Source organism: Wyeomyia smithii, chromosome 2, assembly GCF_029784165.1.
Source record: "Wyeomyia smithii strain HCP4-BCI-WySm-NY-G18 chromosome 2, ASM2978416v1, whole genome shotgun sequence".
In the NCBI taxonomy this organism is placed as follows: Eukaryota; Metazoa; Arthropoda; class Insecta; order Diptera; family Culicidae; genus Wyeomyia; species Wyeomyia smithii.
The window spans coordinates 103291922-103306921 of NC_073695.1; the positions used below are offsets into that span (position 1 = coordinate 103291922).

General features: G+C 41.5%; 1 protein-coding gene across 2 annotated transcripts in view; it reads left to right on the plus strand.

The window, feature by feature from the left end:
• Positions 1 to 15000, plus strand: part of LOC129723539 (peroxidasin) — a 248700-nt gene that overhangs the window by 166847 nt on the left and 66853 nt on the right. The gene's annotated exons all lie outside the window — the stretch shown is intronic.

Consider the following 15000-nt stretch of genomic DNA (forward strand, 5'->3'; position numbering starts at 1 on the left):
AGATAGAGAATGGTTGTCAATGGATAACTTCTAGAAAATTATCTAAAATTTCCTTTAAAAATATAAACAAACTGAATTTAAGATCCACCACTGCAAAAATATAATTTTAAAAAGTGACTTAAAACATTGATTATGGCAGATTATTTTCAAATGAAGTTTTTCAGTTAGACAATTTAGGTGCTTGAAACTCTTCAGAACAAAACACAGTAGGTACTCTTAAGGAAAAAAGTTTTTCTAGCAAAAACTTTTTCGTACTATGTACTTAACAGCAAAAAACTTTAAGAACTACTCCCTAAATCATTCATATCTCGATGGTTCCTTGACGGAATTTCGATCTTTGAGTACCAATGAACTCGGAATTCTAGTTTATTGGCAATATATGAACCTAAAAGAAACAAGATTTCAGAAAAAGTTCTACGTGGTGCAAAATGGACATTTTGACACACACTCCTAAAATCCGAAATATTTCTGGATTAGGTTGGTCATGTCAAGTTCTCAAGTAATACTAGGAAACTAGGTTAGTTTCCAAGTAAAATGAAAACTGATTCTCCAAAATTGATTCATTTTTCGTGAAGCCATTTAAAAACTGATAAAATTTTGCCTGTCTCAATCATTTTGTCTATTCCCTGTATATAAAATTTTGGAGCATTTCACATTTTAGCACTTGTCATGATTTTCTGAAGTTATATAATTATGTAGCGTATATGTATATTGGCGGATATTTTACTATTTAGATTTCGGGACACAAGATTTACTGCGCGCATTTTTTTCGAGAGAAGTCATCTAGGCGTTGAAACCGTTAAGCATCTGGCAATTTTTAAGTTTATTTTTAAACAGTTTTCGTGTACTGAATTTTTAAGTATCTAGTAATGCTGAACAGTTGGAAATTGTTGAATAAATCGTCCGAAAAATATGTTGATAACTCGTTGCAAGAATGTCGCCGTGATGCTTGATTGGCACTTGTTACTACCGAGTCCCAACACCATGACTAGAGACAGTGGTAATTTGCGGCAAAAAAGTTGAAAATTTGCGGGTGGAAAAATAGAAAATATTCAGAATTCGCGGTAATTTCGCGGCAACTTTTTCTTTAGAAAACGCCAAATGAAGTGCTTTTTTGGGGTACAAACAAAAAAGACAGTTTTAGTCAATTTAATATACGGTAATTTAACCGTACGCGTCATGATTTCTTTGTCGGACGGACTACGGTCAAATTATCTTCAATCATATCGTTCATGTTATTCTTAGTTCTTACTCACGCTGCATTCCGCATCTACCGAGTTTCCGGGAATATATAGATATTTATTTGCCAACCGGAAAAGCTCAAGAAACCGTCCGCGTTTTGAATACCTACCAAAATTATAATATCTATCTCACTGCGTATTTTAAAAAATGCAAAAATGTTTGTTACTTGAACTTTCGATTTTGCACATTCTGGAACTCTATCGTGCAGGTCTCCAATCGCCAAAATCCTTTCTCGAAGAGGATCTAGTAACCGAACCGTCCGAAAACAATTAAACCCAGGCTGACAAAGTCTTGTTGTAAGAGAGCAGTAGTTCCTACTATTCCATTTTATTGGTTGCGTAGGAAAAGGTCTCCCGTTGCAATCGAGGTGCCCATCAATCTTAAGATTTGTCCGTGTTACTGGTTTTCGCGGCATTTCGCGGATTTTTGGTAATTTCGTGGCCGATGCTAAATTTCGCGGAATTCGCGGCTTCCGCGAAATCGCGATTTATCACTGTCCCTAATCATGACCAATGACCGACCAATAGTATGAGACATCGATTTGACCGTTCAAAAACAATCATTCTAATCACAACAACGTCAAATAATCATGTTAGAAAAACAATAATAACGTTATTATTGTATAATTTAAAATAAAACACTTATAAAACAATCATATAATTCAAAAATAATCATAATCTATTCATTTCGAGTTTCCAATAGAAAAGAGGTTGAATCCGATAAGTCTTTTTCAGTATAAAAAATGCATCCACCGAAACAACAGATTAACGAAGAAGAAAAATCAAATTCAATTAAAGCTTTCTTCAAACGGTATCGAAAATTCAACACGCTACTTTCGTAATACAAAATAATCGGAAGATATTTAGACGTAATATTCACACTTTCTCAGGTCTGGTTTGAAACCTTTTGGCAATCCTAGTTTTTTTTAACTTTAATATTTATTTAGGCCCAACCGCTAAGCATAACGGGGCCGAATGTCTTTTGGAGTAGGGAAAGCCAGCTTGAGTAGAGCCTGTATCCCGACTGCTCCTCCTCAAACTGGCATAAAAATCCTCTCATCTTTTCTTGTTAAAAATACATTTCAAAAATACAATTAAATAAAAATAGTGTGACTTATAATTAATATGTACATTTTCCTATATAACTAATAGCATTTTTTTTTTATAACTCTAATATTTTTATTTATTTAGGCCCAACCGCGAAGCATAACGGGGCCGAATGTCTTTTGGAGTAGGGAAAAGCCAGCTTGAGTAGAGCCTGTATCCCGACTGCTCCTCCTCAAACAGGCATAAAAACCCTCTCATCTTTTCTTTTTCAAAAATACAATTTAAAAATACATGTCATTTAAGCCTACGACTAACATTAACATCAAAGTTTTTCTCTTTATAACTAAATACTAATCCTAACTACTATTCGTTGAGGGTGATGGTTCCTTATCTCTTTGAAATCAAAACTTACATCTAAGTTCGGTGGATCATGTCTCTCAAAAAGAAGCGATGATTCATGTTTCTATAAAAAAGATGAACGAAAGAAAGAAGAAAAAAAAACAGAATTAGTGTGAAACTTTTTAAGATTGTTGTGTTGGGAGAAATTAGGGGAGAAAGCATAGAGATAATCAAATTCGATACTTGATATCTCTTAAAAAGTCGTAAATGGGTATTACAAGCGCGGGGTTGCGGCTAGCAAGCACATCCCGTACTTGCATTGTAAACGTCACTTTCTGTTTCCGGAGAGAATCTATAAGCTTGGCCCTTGCTCTGTGGTACTTAGGGCATACGAAGACTATGTGGTCAATATCTTCGTACCCTCCACATTCGCACAGATTACTATCGACTAAGTTTATTCGATAGAGGTGTGCGTTTGCAACATAGTGATTGGACATTAGGCGCGAAATAACTCGAATGAAATCCCGAGTTAAATCTAACCCTTTGAACCAAGCTTTTGTAGACACTTTGGGCGAGATCGAGTGCATCCATCGCCCAAGGTCGTCTTTATCCCACTTTTCCTGCCAGTTTTCCAGAGCCAGTTGTCGGGGCAGATGAAAATACTCGGTATAGGTGATCGGTCTATCAAATATCTCTCCTTCTATGGCACCCCTTTTTGCTAATAAATCAGCTTCTTCATTGCCTGGGATTGAGCAATGAGAGGGGACCCACACAAAGCAGATAATGAAAGACCGATCAACCAGCACTTCTAATATCCGTCTAATTTCCGGAAGGAAATAGGACGGGTGCTTGACCGGTTTAATCGATCGGAGAGCTTCGATAGAACTGAGGCTGTCCGAGAAGATGAAGTAATTGTCTGGTGTCTTGAGCTCGATAATTCGCAGTGAATTGTGTATGGCAGCTAATTCAGCTACGTATATGGAGCAGGGCTGTGCCAGTTTGCGAGATATGCGATGATCTGTGTTGAAAACGCCATATCCGGATTGTCCATCCATCACAGATCCGTCCGTGAAAAAGGAATTCTGTTTTGGGAGGTGGCCAAATTTTGCCGAAAATATTGATGGCACAACTGTTGGTTTGAGGTGATCGGGAATTCCATGGATTTCTTGTTTCATCGTCAAATCAAATACAACAGGAGAATTGTTGAGCGATGTTGAAATCTCATGGGATGGAGCAACAACCGAAGGGTTTATCTCCATGGACATGAACCGCTGGTATACTGACATACAGGGTTTCTGAACAACTTCCAAACATTTCTCATAGTTCGCAATAAGCATTGGATTTGCTATTTCCGATCTAATGAGGAAACGAAAAGCCAACTCAAACAGCCTCTCTTTGAGTGGTAGTATTCCAGCTATGACCTCTAGGGACATGGTATGTGTCGACTGCATGCAGCCTAGAGCGATACGCAAACAACGGTATTGTATCCTCTCGAGTTTCAGCATGTGTGAAGCTGCGACACCTCTGAAGCATATGCTGCCGTATTCTATTACGGGCAGAATCGTGGTTTGATAGAGTCGTATCAAATCCTCTGGATGGGCTCCCCATGATGTTCCTGTTACCATTCGAAGGAAATTGATCCTTGGTTGGCATCTTTGCTTCAGGTAATTGACATGTTTTTCCCATGTGCACTTAGAGTCATACCATACTCCGAGATATTTGAAGCTAGGTGACTGAGTGATGGGTCTTCCGGACAGAACTAGCTCAAAACGAGGTGGTGGTCGCTTTTTTGAAAAGACTACCATCTCCGTTTTTTCAAGCGAGAACTCGATTCCAAGACAACTGGCCCAAACGGTCAGATTGTCGAGCGTGTTTTGCAGGCTGTTCTTCATGTCTGCGGCTAGAGACGCCGTGACTGAAACTACACAGTCGTCAGCTAACTGGCGCATCGTGCAGCCGTCCGTCAAGCATGTGTCGATGTCACTGATGTAGAAGTTGTACAACAGCGGACTCAGACAAGAGCCTTGGGGGAGACCCATGTAGCTTGTTCGTGTTATTGTTGAAGAACCGTGGTTGAAAAGTAAATGCTTTTCAGACAGCAGGTTGATCAAAAAGTTTGTTAATATAGGGGAGAATCCTCTCTGATGCAGTTTCTCGGAAAGAATTTCGATTGAAACTGAGTCAAATGCGCCTGTGATATCCAGGAAAACCGAGGTCATTTGTTGTTTGCTGCCAAGAGCCATTTCTGCTTCTGTGGCTAGCAATGCCAGACAATCGTTAGGGCCCTTGCCCCTACGAAATCCGAACTGGGTCTCTGACAGTTGGTTAGTTGTTTCTGCCCAGTTGTCAAGTCTGCGCAGGATCATTTTTTCAAGCAATTTGCGTATGCATGAGAGCATCGCAATCGGCCTATACGAGCGGTGATCTGCGGCAGGTTTATCTGGCTTTTTGATTGCGATAATCTTAACCTGTCTCCAAGCTTTTGGGATCACATTGTTCCTGATAAGCTTATTAAACAGTTTAAGAAATCGTATCTTGGCCGAATCCGGCAGGTTTTTCATCAAATTAAATTTGATCCTGTCCGGTCCTGGAGCCTTGTTCTTACAAGACGCGAGGGCAATTGAAAATTCCAGCATTGAAAATTCTGGTTCTTCGATCGCCGTTGTGTCGCTGAATTTCTGCTGTGGTGGGACAGCATCTGGACATACCTTTTTCGCGAAATCATAGATCCAACGTTCAGAATATTCATTAGCCTCATTGTTGTCGGACCTATTGCGCATTTTTCGAGCCGTATTCCAGAGATAGCTCATAGAAGCCTCTCTGGGTAACGTGCTTATGAAATTTTGCCAGTACGATCTTTTTTTCAGTTTGTGCAGTTTAGCCTGTTTCAGTTCCAGCTCTCTAAACTGATCAAAAAGTTGAATGGAATGATCTTTCCTGAATGCTAGGTATGCTCTTTTCAGAGTTTTTTTCATCTCGGTGCATTCTTTGTCCCACCATTGTTTGTTAGGACGAATTTTCAACTTGTTCTCAGGGGCGGGCCTCGTCTGAGATTGCAACGCGCTATCTAAAACTAATGTTGCAAGAAAGTTGTATTCGTCTGATGGAGAAAGCTCGTCGGTTGTTTCGAGCTCCTGAGATATCATGTTCGAGAATTTTTCCCAATCAATATTCCGGGTGAGATCATACTCTACTTCGACTGTGGTAACAGACTGGAGCCTGCTCATAATCGAAATACTTATTGGCAAATGATCACTACCATGGGGATCTTGAATAATCTCCCATTTACAATCCAAAGCTATTGAGGAGGAACACATAGATAAATCTAAAGTGCTCTCACGTACTGGAGGCCTTGCTATTCTTGTAGCTAACCCAGGTATGTTCAATAGGGTCATATCGAACTCGTCTAGTAAGCTTTCAATAAGAATAGCCCGGTTATCATCTCCAGGTGCTCCCCACGCCATACCGTGAGAATTGAAATCTCCCAGGATAAGGCGTGGAGTCGGCAGCAGTTCCGTTATTTGTGTCAGCTGCAACCGGTTAATAATAGCTCTAGGTGGAATGTAGACTGATGCGACCGTAAGGCTCTCACCAGCTATTGTTATATGGCAAGCAACAATTTCTATGCCATCAATTGCTGGGAGAGGAATTCGGAAGAATGGATAGCATTTTTTGATACCAAGAAGCACTCCGCCATAAGAGTTTCCTCGGTCTAAACGAATTATATTGAAATCATGAACGGCTACTGTCGTATCCGTTGATAACCATGTTTCAGATAGCGCGAAAATATCGCATTTGCTATCGTGAAGCAGGAGTTTAAATTTATCTAGTTTGGGAATCAAGCTTCTACAGTTCCATTGTATGATCCTTGTTGTCGATTCGTCACTTCTGTTGTCTGATTTAGACATCGAAGGATACGAACGAGAGGAGGGGCCATTTGGTGCTTAGTTGCTTACCCAACATGCAAATTGTTGGAAGCCAAGCTGAAATCATACTTTTAAGAGTATCGGATAAACCAAAAGTGGTAAATATCCATTCAACTATCATTTTAAATGAAATACGTCCATCAGTAGACGGTATTTCAGATTCCGGAGACAGTTTATTGGCGGGAGCAGATTTCTTTCCTGGTAGTTTAGGGAACTCTTTATCAAAAGTGTTGCCCTCAGGATTAAGTTTGAATCCTGGAGGTGACGTCTTAGCAATATTTTGCTTAGAAGGTTGACCTCTTGGGGTGTCTGTATGCGTTTTCTTCTGCTCCTTTCTGGGAAGTTTGGGGGAAGATACGCTTGGTCGTTTCCGCACGGCCCCACTTGACGGAAGAGGTTGATATACCTCTTCGTCATCATTGGAATCATCCGTTTCCAAGCTGGAATACGGATTTTCCTGTTGCTATAAGGCAGTCTTCAACATTTGTGCAAATGACTGCTTACAGCGTTGTTTCGTAGATTTCTTCAACGCGTCTGAACGTAATTTGTATTTTGGGCACGCTTCAACTTCATGTGGGTCACCACCACAGAGACAGCATCTTGCCTGTTGATCGCCGCAAGTATGGTTAATCTCAGAGATTTCACCACACTTGGAGCATTTCGATTTATTGTTGCAGTAGGTTTTTGTGTGCCCTAACTGCAAACAATTCGTGCATGTCATAACTTTCGGTATGAAAAGTCTTACTGGGAGTCGAAGCTTGTGAAGTTCGACATAATCCGGAAGCACTTTTCCCTCGAAAGTGACTCGAAACGAGTCATTCGGGGAGTATTTTCCCGTATTATCCTTGGAATACATTTTCCTGCATTCCAGAATTTTTATTTTTGGGAGGGAGGGATTTTTAAAGCATCCCCCACCTTCCATCACGTCCTTCTCGGTAAGATCCGGTTCGGTGATAACACCCTCAATTTCAACTACGCGTGCCGGTATATAAACACGGTATTCGATGTTGAAATTCGGGTCCAGGACGACATCGTTCGCTTGTCGGGGATCCGAAAATGTTGCCTTCAGTCTATCAGCTTTGACCTTGTAAACTTCGGTCAAGCTCGAGTATTTTTCCTTCAGAGATTTGCACATCTGTACAACTCTAAGAGGCTTGTTTTTGGGTCGAAAATACACGATCCAACGAAGACCAGGTTGGTTCACCTGGTACATTTTAACCCGAGTTGCCCCGTCATTAGTGGATGGGGCAATTGGGGCAGTTTTACGAGGTCTTTTACGCTTTTTAACGACGTCAAAAAAAGCGTTGTTTCCATTATTCGGAATGTCAGAAAAATCCATTGCGGACTCGTCACCTTCTGAACAAGATGAGAGGTCCGGTGGAAGAGGCAATCCACCAACCGCCATAGCGGTTGTGAACTATATGCCGCTAATAACTAATTTATGAAATATATGAAAATATTTATATATTCAAAACTAAAAAGAATGGCTATATATAATAAAAGAGAGGAAATGCGAAATCAAAATATTTAAATTATATATATGTATATACGAGAATAAAGAAGGCAAAAAAGTAAAGGTTTTGTCACTTATCTTTAAATGTATGAGAATCAGCAGCACTGCCTGCGCTGTCTCCTCAACTGCAGAGCGGCGATGCCGTCCGCTTTCCCCCCGTCCGGGTTCCACAGCACACGCGCCAACTAACCACTACCACAGCTCCGTACTTCTCTACTGCGGGAATCGACCTTCGCTGATGCTGGATCAGCACGCCTTTCAGCACTCGCGCCAAAACAAGCACGACTCACCACCTTCACACGCGAACGCAGCGCAATCGCGCCGATTAGCACCACTACCACTGGCGCTGTTCGGCAGTCGGGGCTCCCCCACCAATAACGACGCGTATTTGCACGCCACACAACACCAACGCTAGAAGAAGCGAGATATTAATTTCGGTAATCCACAGAGCACTCAAGAAAAACGACTTTCCTGCTCGGCTGCCGAAAAGACTATGAAATAGTGTGACTTATAATTAATATGTACATTTTCCTATATAACTAATAGCATTGAGGGATGATGAGTCCTTGTCTCTCGGAAATCAAAACCTGGGATGAAAAATAGAGAAAGTAAAACGATGATAAGTATTGTTCATGAAGATCTTGATAGCAAGAGAGGGACAGAGAGAAAGATAGAGAGTTCAGATATGATAATTTATTTCTTTAATGAATTCGTATATAGGGATAAGAAAATTGGTATTATGGCTGGCAAGTGCATCACGGACTTGCATTGTGGGTGGTGTATTCCATTTCCGGAGGGAATCGAACAGTTTTTTTTTCTTGCTTTGTGGTATTCAGGGCATACGAAGACAATGTGTTCGATATCCCCGTACCCTTCACATTCGCAAAGATTGCTATCGACTAATCCAATTCGGTATAGATGTGTATTAGCTATGTAATGGTTTGACATTAGGCGCGAAATAACTCGTATAAAATCCCGAGTTAAGTCGAGCCCTTTAAACCAAGCTTTTGTAGACACTTTGGGCGAGATCGAGTGCATCCATCGCTCTAGGTCGCCAGTATCCCATCTTTCCTGCCAGTTTGCTAGGGCCATTTGTCGGAGCAGGTGAAAATATTCGGTACAGGTGATTGGTCTTTCAAACGTATCTCCTTCTATGGCCCCTTTTTTCGCTAGTTTTTTTTTTTTAAACTCTAATATTTATTTAGGCCCAACCGCAAAGCATAACGGGGCCGAATATCTTTTGGAGTAGGGAAAAGCCAGCTTGAGTAGAGCCTGTATCCCGACTGCTCCTCCTCAAACAGGCATAAAAACCCTCTCATCTTTTCTCTTTTATAAATACAATTTAAAAATACATATCATTTAGACCTACGGCTAACAATAACAATAATAAATAAAGTTCTTCTCTGTATGAGTAAATATCAATTCTTAATACTATTCGTTAAGGTGTGATGGTTCCTTATATCTTTAGAAATCAAAACTTATATCTATGTTTGGTGGATCATGTCTCTCAGAATGAAGCGATGATTCATGTGTCTCTAAAAAGATCAATAAAAGAAAAAAAAAAGGAACAGAATTAGTGTGAAACTTTTTGATGGAGGTTGTGTTGGAAAAATAAGAAGAAAAAGCAAGGAGATAATCAAATTCGATACTTGATATCTCTTAAAAAGTCATAAATAGGTATTACAAGCGCTGGGTTGCGGCTAGCAAGCGCATCCCGTACTTGCATTGTAAATGTCACTTTCTGTTTTCGGAGAGAATCAATAAGCTTGGTCCTTGCTCTATGGTACTTAGGGCATACGAAGACTATATGATCTATATCTTCGTACCCTCCACATTCGCACAGATTACTATCGACTAAGTTTATTCGATAAAGGTGTGCGTTTGCAACATAGTGATTGGACATTAGGCGCGAAATAACTCGAATGAAATCTCGAGTTAAATCTAACCCTTTGAACCAAGCTTTTGTAGACACTTTGGGCGAAATCGAGTGCATCCATCGCCCAAGATCGTCTTTATCCCATTTTTCCTGCCAGTTTGCCAGGGCCAGTTGTCGAGGCAGGTGAAAATACTCGGTATAGATGATCGGTCTATCAAATATATCTCCTTCTATGGCACCCCTTTTCGCTAATAAATCAGCTTCTTCATTGCCTGGGATTGAGCAATGAGAGGGGACCCACACAAAGCAGATAATGAAAGACCGATCAACCAGCACTTCTAATATCCGTCTAATTTCCGGAAGGAAATAGGACGGGTGCTTGACCGGTTTAATCGATCGGAGAGCTTCGATAGAACTGAGGCTGTCCGAGAAGATGAAATAATTGCCTGGTGTCTTGAGCTCGATAATTTGCAGCGAATTGTGTATGGCAGCTAATTCAGCTACATATATGGAGCAAGGCTGTGCCAGTTTGCGGGATATGTGATGATCTGTGTTAAAAACGCCATATCCGGATTGTCCATCCATCACAGATCCATCCGTGAAAAAGGAGTTCGGTACTGGGAGGTGGCCGAATTTTGCCGAAAATATTGATGGCACAACTGTTGGTTTAAGGTGTTCGGGAATTCCATGGATTTCTTGTTTCATCGTCAAATCAAATACAACAGAAGAATTGTTGAGCGATGTTGAAATCTCACGGGATGGAGCAACAACCGAAGGGTTTATCTCCATGGTCATGAACCGCTGGTATACTGACATACAGGGTTTCTGAACAACTTCCAAACACCTCTCATAGTTCTCGATTATCATTGGGTTTGCTATCTCCGATCTGATGAGGAAACGAAGAGCCAACTCGAATAGCCTCTCTTTGAGTGGTAGTACTCCCGCAATGACCTCTAGGGACATGGTATGTGTCGATTGCATGCAGCCTAGAGCGATACGCAAACAACGGTATTGTATCCTCTCTAGCTTCAGCATGTGTGAGGCTGCGACTCCTCTGAAGCATATGCTACCGTATTCTATTACGGGCAGAATCGTGGTTTGGTAGAGTCGTATTAAATCCTCTGGATGCGCTCCCCATGATGTTCCTGTTACCATCCGAAGAAAATTAATTCTCGGTTGGCATCTTTGCTTCAGGTAATTGGCATGTTTTTCCCATGTGCACTTAGAGTCATACCATACTCCTAGATACTTGAAGCTAGGTGACTGAGTGATGGGTATTCCGGACAGAACTAGCTCGAAGCGAGGTGGTGGTCGCTTTTTTGAAAAGACTACCATCTCCGTTTTTTCAAGCGAGAATTCGATTCCAAGACAACTGGCCCAACCGGTCAGATTATCTAGCGTATTTTGCAGGCTGTTTTTCATGTCTACAGCTAGAGTCGCCGTGACTGATACAACGCAGTCGTCAGCTAACTGGCGCATTGTACAGCCGTCCGTCAAGCATGTGTCGATGTCACTGATGTAGAAGTTGTACAACAGCGGACTCAGACAAGAGCCTTGGGGGAGACCCATGTAGCTTGTTCGTGTTATTGTTGAAGAACCGTGGTTGAAAAGTAGATGCTTTTCAGAGAGCAGGTTGATCAAAAAGTTTGTTAATATTGGGGAGAATCCTCTCTGATGCAGTTTCTCGGAAAGAATTTCGATTGAAACTGAATCAAATGCGCCTGTGATATCCAGGAAAACCGAGGTCATTTGTTGTTTGCTGCCAAGAGCCATTTCCGCTTCTGTGGCTAGCAATGCCAGGCAATCGTTAGGGCCCTTGCCCCTACGGAAGCCGAACTGGGTCTCTGATAGTTGGTTAGTTGTTTCTGCCCAGTTGTCAAGTCTACGCAGGATCATTTTTTCAAGCAATTTGCGTATGCATGAGAGCATCGCAATCGGCCTGTACGAGCGGTGATCTGCGGCAGGTTTGTCTGGCTTTTTGATTGCGATAATCTTAACCTGTCTCCAAGCTTTTGGGATCACATTGTTCCTGATAAGCTTATTAAACAGTTTAAGAAATCGTAGCTTGGCCGAGTCCGGCAGGTTTTTCATCAAATTAAATTTGATCCTGTCCGGTCCTGGAGCCTTGTTCTTGCAAGACGCGAGGGCAATTGAAAACTCCAACATGGTAAATTCTGATTCTTCAATAGCTGTTGTATCGCTAAATTTTTGCTGTGATGGGACAGCGTCTGGGCATACCTTTTTCGCGAAATCATAGATCCAACGTTCAGAGTATTCATTAGCCTCATTACTGTCCGACCTATTGCGCATTTTTCGAGCCGTATTCCAGAGATAGCTCATAGAAGCATCTCTGGGTAACGAGCTTATGTAATTTTGCCAGTATGATATTTTTTTCAGTTTGTGTAGCTTAGACTGTTTTATTTCCAGCTCCCTAAACTGATCATAAAGCTCAATTGAACCACCATCCCTGAATGCTATGTATGATGCTTTTAGAGCTTTTTTTATCTCGGTGCATTCTTTGTCCCACCATTGCTTGTTGGGACGAATTTTCAACTTGTTCTCAGGGGCAGGTCTCTTCTGAGATTGCAACGCGCTATCTAGCACTAATGTTGCAAGGAAGTTGTATTCGTCGGATGAAGAAAGCTCATCCGTTGTTTTGAGACCCTGGGATATTGTGTTCGAGAATTTTTCCCAATCAATATTCCGGGTAAGATCATACTCTACTTCGACTGTGGTAGCAGAATGGAGCCTGCTCTTAATCGAAATACTGATTGGCAAATGGTCGCTACCGTGGGGATCTTGAATAATCTCCCATTTGCAGTCCAAAGCCATTGAGGAGGAACACATCGACAAGTCTAATGTGCTCTCTCGTATTGGAGGCCTTGCAATTCTCGTAGCTAACCCAGGTATGTTCAATAAGGTCATATCGAAGTCATCAAGAAAGCTTTCAATAAGAACAGCGCGGCTATCATCCCTGGGTGCGCCCCACGCCGTACCGTGAGAATTGAAATCTCCCAGGATGAGGCGTGGAGACGGAAGCAGTTCCGTTATTTGTGACAGCTGCAACCGGTTAATAACCGCTCTAGGCGGAATGTAGACTGATGCGACAGTGAGGCCCTCCCCAGCAATTGTTATATGGCAAGCAACAATTTCTATTGCATCAATTGCTGGGAGAGGAATTCGGAAGAATGGGTAGCATTTTTTGATACCAAGGAGCACTCCGCCATAAGAGTTTCCTCGGTCTAAACGGATGACATTGAAGTCTTGAACGGCAAGTGTCGTATCAGTTGACAACCATGTTTCAGATAGCGCGAAAATATCGCATTTGCTATCGTGAAGCAGGAGTTTAAATTTATCTAATTTGGGGATCAAGCTTCTACAGTTCCATTGTATGATCCTTGTTGTCGATTCGTCACTTCGGCTGTCTGATTTAGACATCGAAGGATACGAACGCGAGGAGGGGCCATTTGGTGCTTAATTGCTTACCCAACATGCAAATTGTTGGAAGCCAAGCCGAAATCATACTCTTGAGGGAATCAGATAGACCAAAAGTGGTAAATATCCATTCAACGATCATTTTGAATGAGATACGTCCATCAGTGGTCGGTATTTCAGATTCCGATGTCTGTTTTTTGGCGGAAGCAGATTGTTTTCCTGGTAGTTTGGGAAACTCTTTATCGAAATTGTTACCCTCAGGATTAAGCTTGAATCCTGGAGGTGACGGCTTAGCAATATTTTGCTTGGAAGGTGGACCACTTGGGGTATCTATATGTGTTTTCTTCTGCTCCTTTCTAGGAAGCTTGGGGGAAGATACGCTTGGTCGTTTACGCACGGCTCCACTTGACGGAAGAGGTTGATATACCTCTTCATCATCATTGGGATCGTCATGTTCCAAGCTGGAATATGGGTTTTACTGTTGCTGTAAGGCAGTCTTAAGCATCTGTGCAAATGACTGCTTACAGCGTTGTTTTGTCGATTTTTTTAACGCTTCTGAGCGTTGTTTATATTTTGGACACGCCTCGACTTCATGTGGATCACCACCACAAAGACAGCATTTTGTCTCTTGATCGCCGCAAGCGTGGTTAATCTCGGAGATTTCACCACACTTGGAGCATTTAGGTTTCTTGTTGCAGTAGGTCTTCGTGTGCCCTAACTGCAAACAATTCGTACACGTCATGACTTTTGGAAAGAAAAGTCTCACGGGTAGTCGAAGCTTGTGGAGCTCGACAAAATCCGGGAGTACTTTTCCCTCAAAAGTCACTCTAAACGAGTCATTTGGGGAATAATTGCCCGTATTATCCTTCGAATACATTCTCCTGCATTCGAGGATTTTTATTTCAGGAAGGGATGGATTTTTAAAGCATCCAATACCTTTCACAACATCCTCTTCGGTGAGGTCAGCCTCGGTTATAACACCCTCTATTTCAACTACGCGTGCCGGTATATAAACGCGGTACTCGATATTGAAATTTGGATCCTGGACGACAGCATTTGCTTGTCGGGGATCCGAGAATGTTGCCTTAAGTCTATCCGCTTTGACCTTGTAGACCTCGGTCAAGCTCGAGTACTTTTCCTTTAGAGTTTTGCATATCTGTAAAACTCTGAGAGGCTTGTTTTTGGGTCGGAAATACACGACCCAACGTAGACCAGGTTGGTTAACCTGATACATTTTAACCCGAGTTGACTCATCTTTACTGGATGGGATAACCGGGGCAGTTTTACGGGGTCTTTTACGCTTTTTAACGACATCGAAAAAAGCGTTATTTTCATTATTCGGGATGTCAGAAAAATCCATCCCGGGCTCGTCACCTTCTGAGCAAGATGAGATGTCCGGTGGAATAGGCAATCCACCTACCGCCATAGCGGTTGTGAACTATATGCCGCTACTAATTAATATATGGAATATATTGAAATACTTATATATTTAAAGCTAAAGAGTATGACTATATATAAATAGGATAGGAAATACGAAATCGAAATATATCTGTATGTATATATGGAAATAAAAAGTTAAAAAAAAAAATATATAAAGGTTGTGTCACTTATCTTTATATGTAT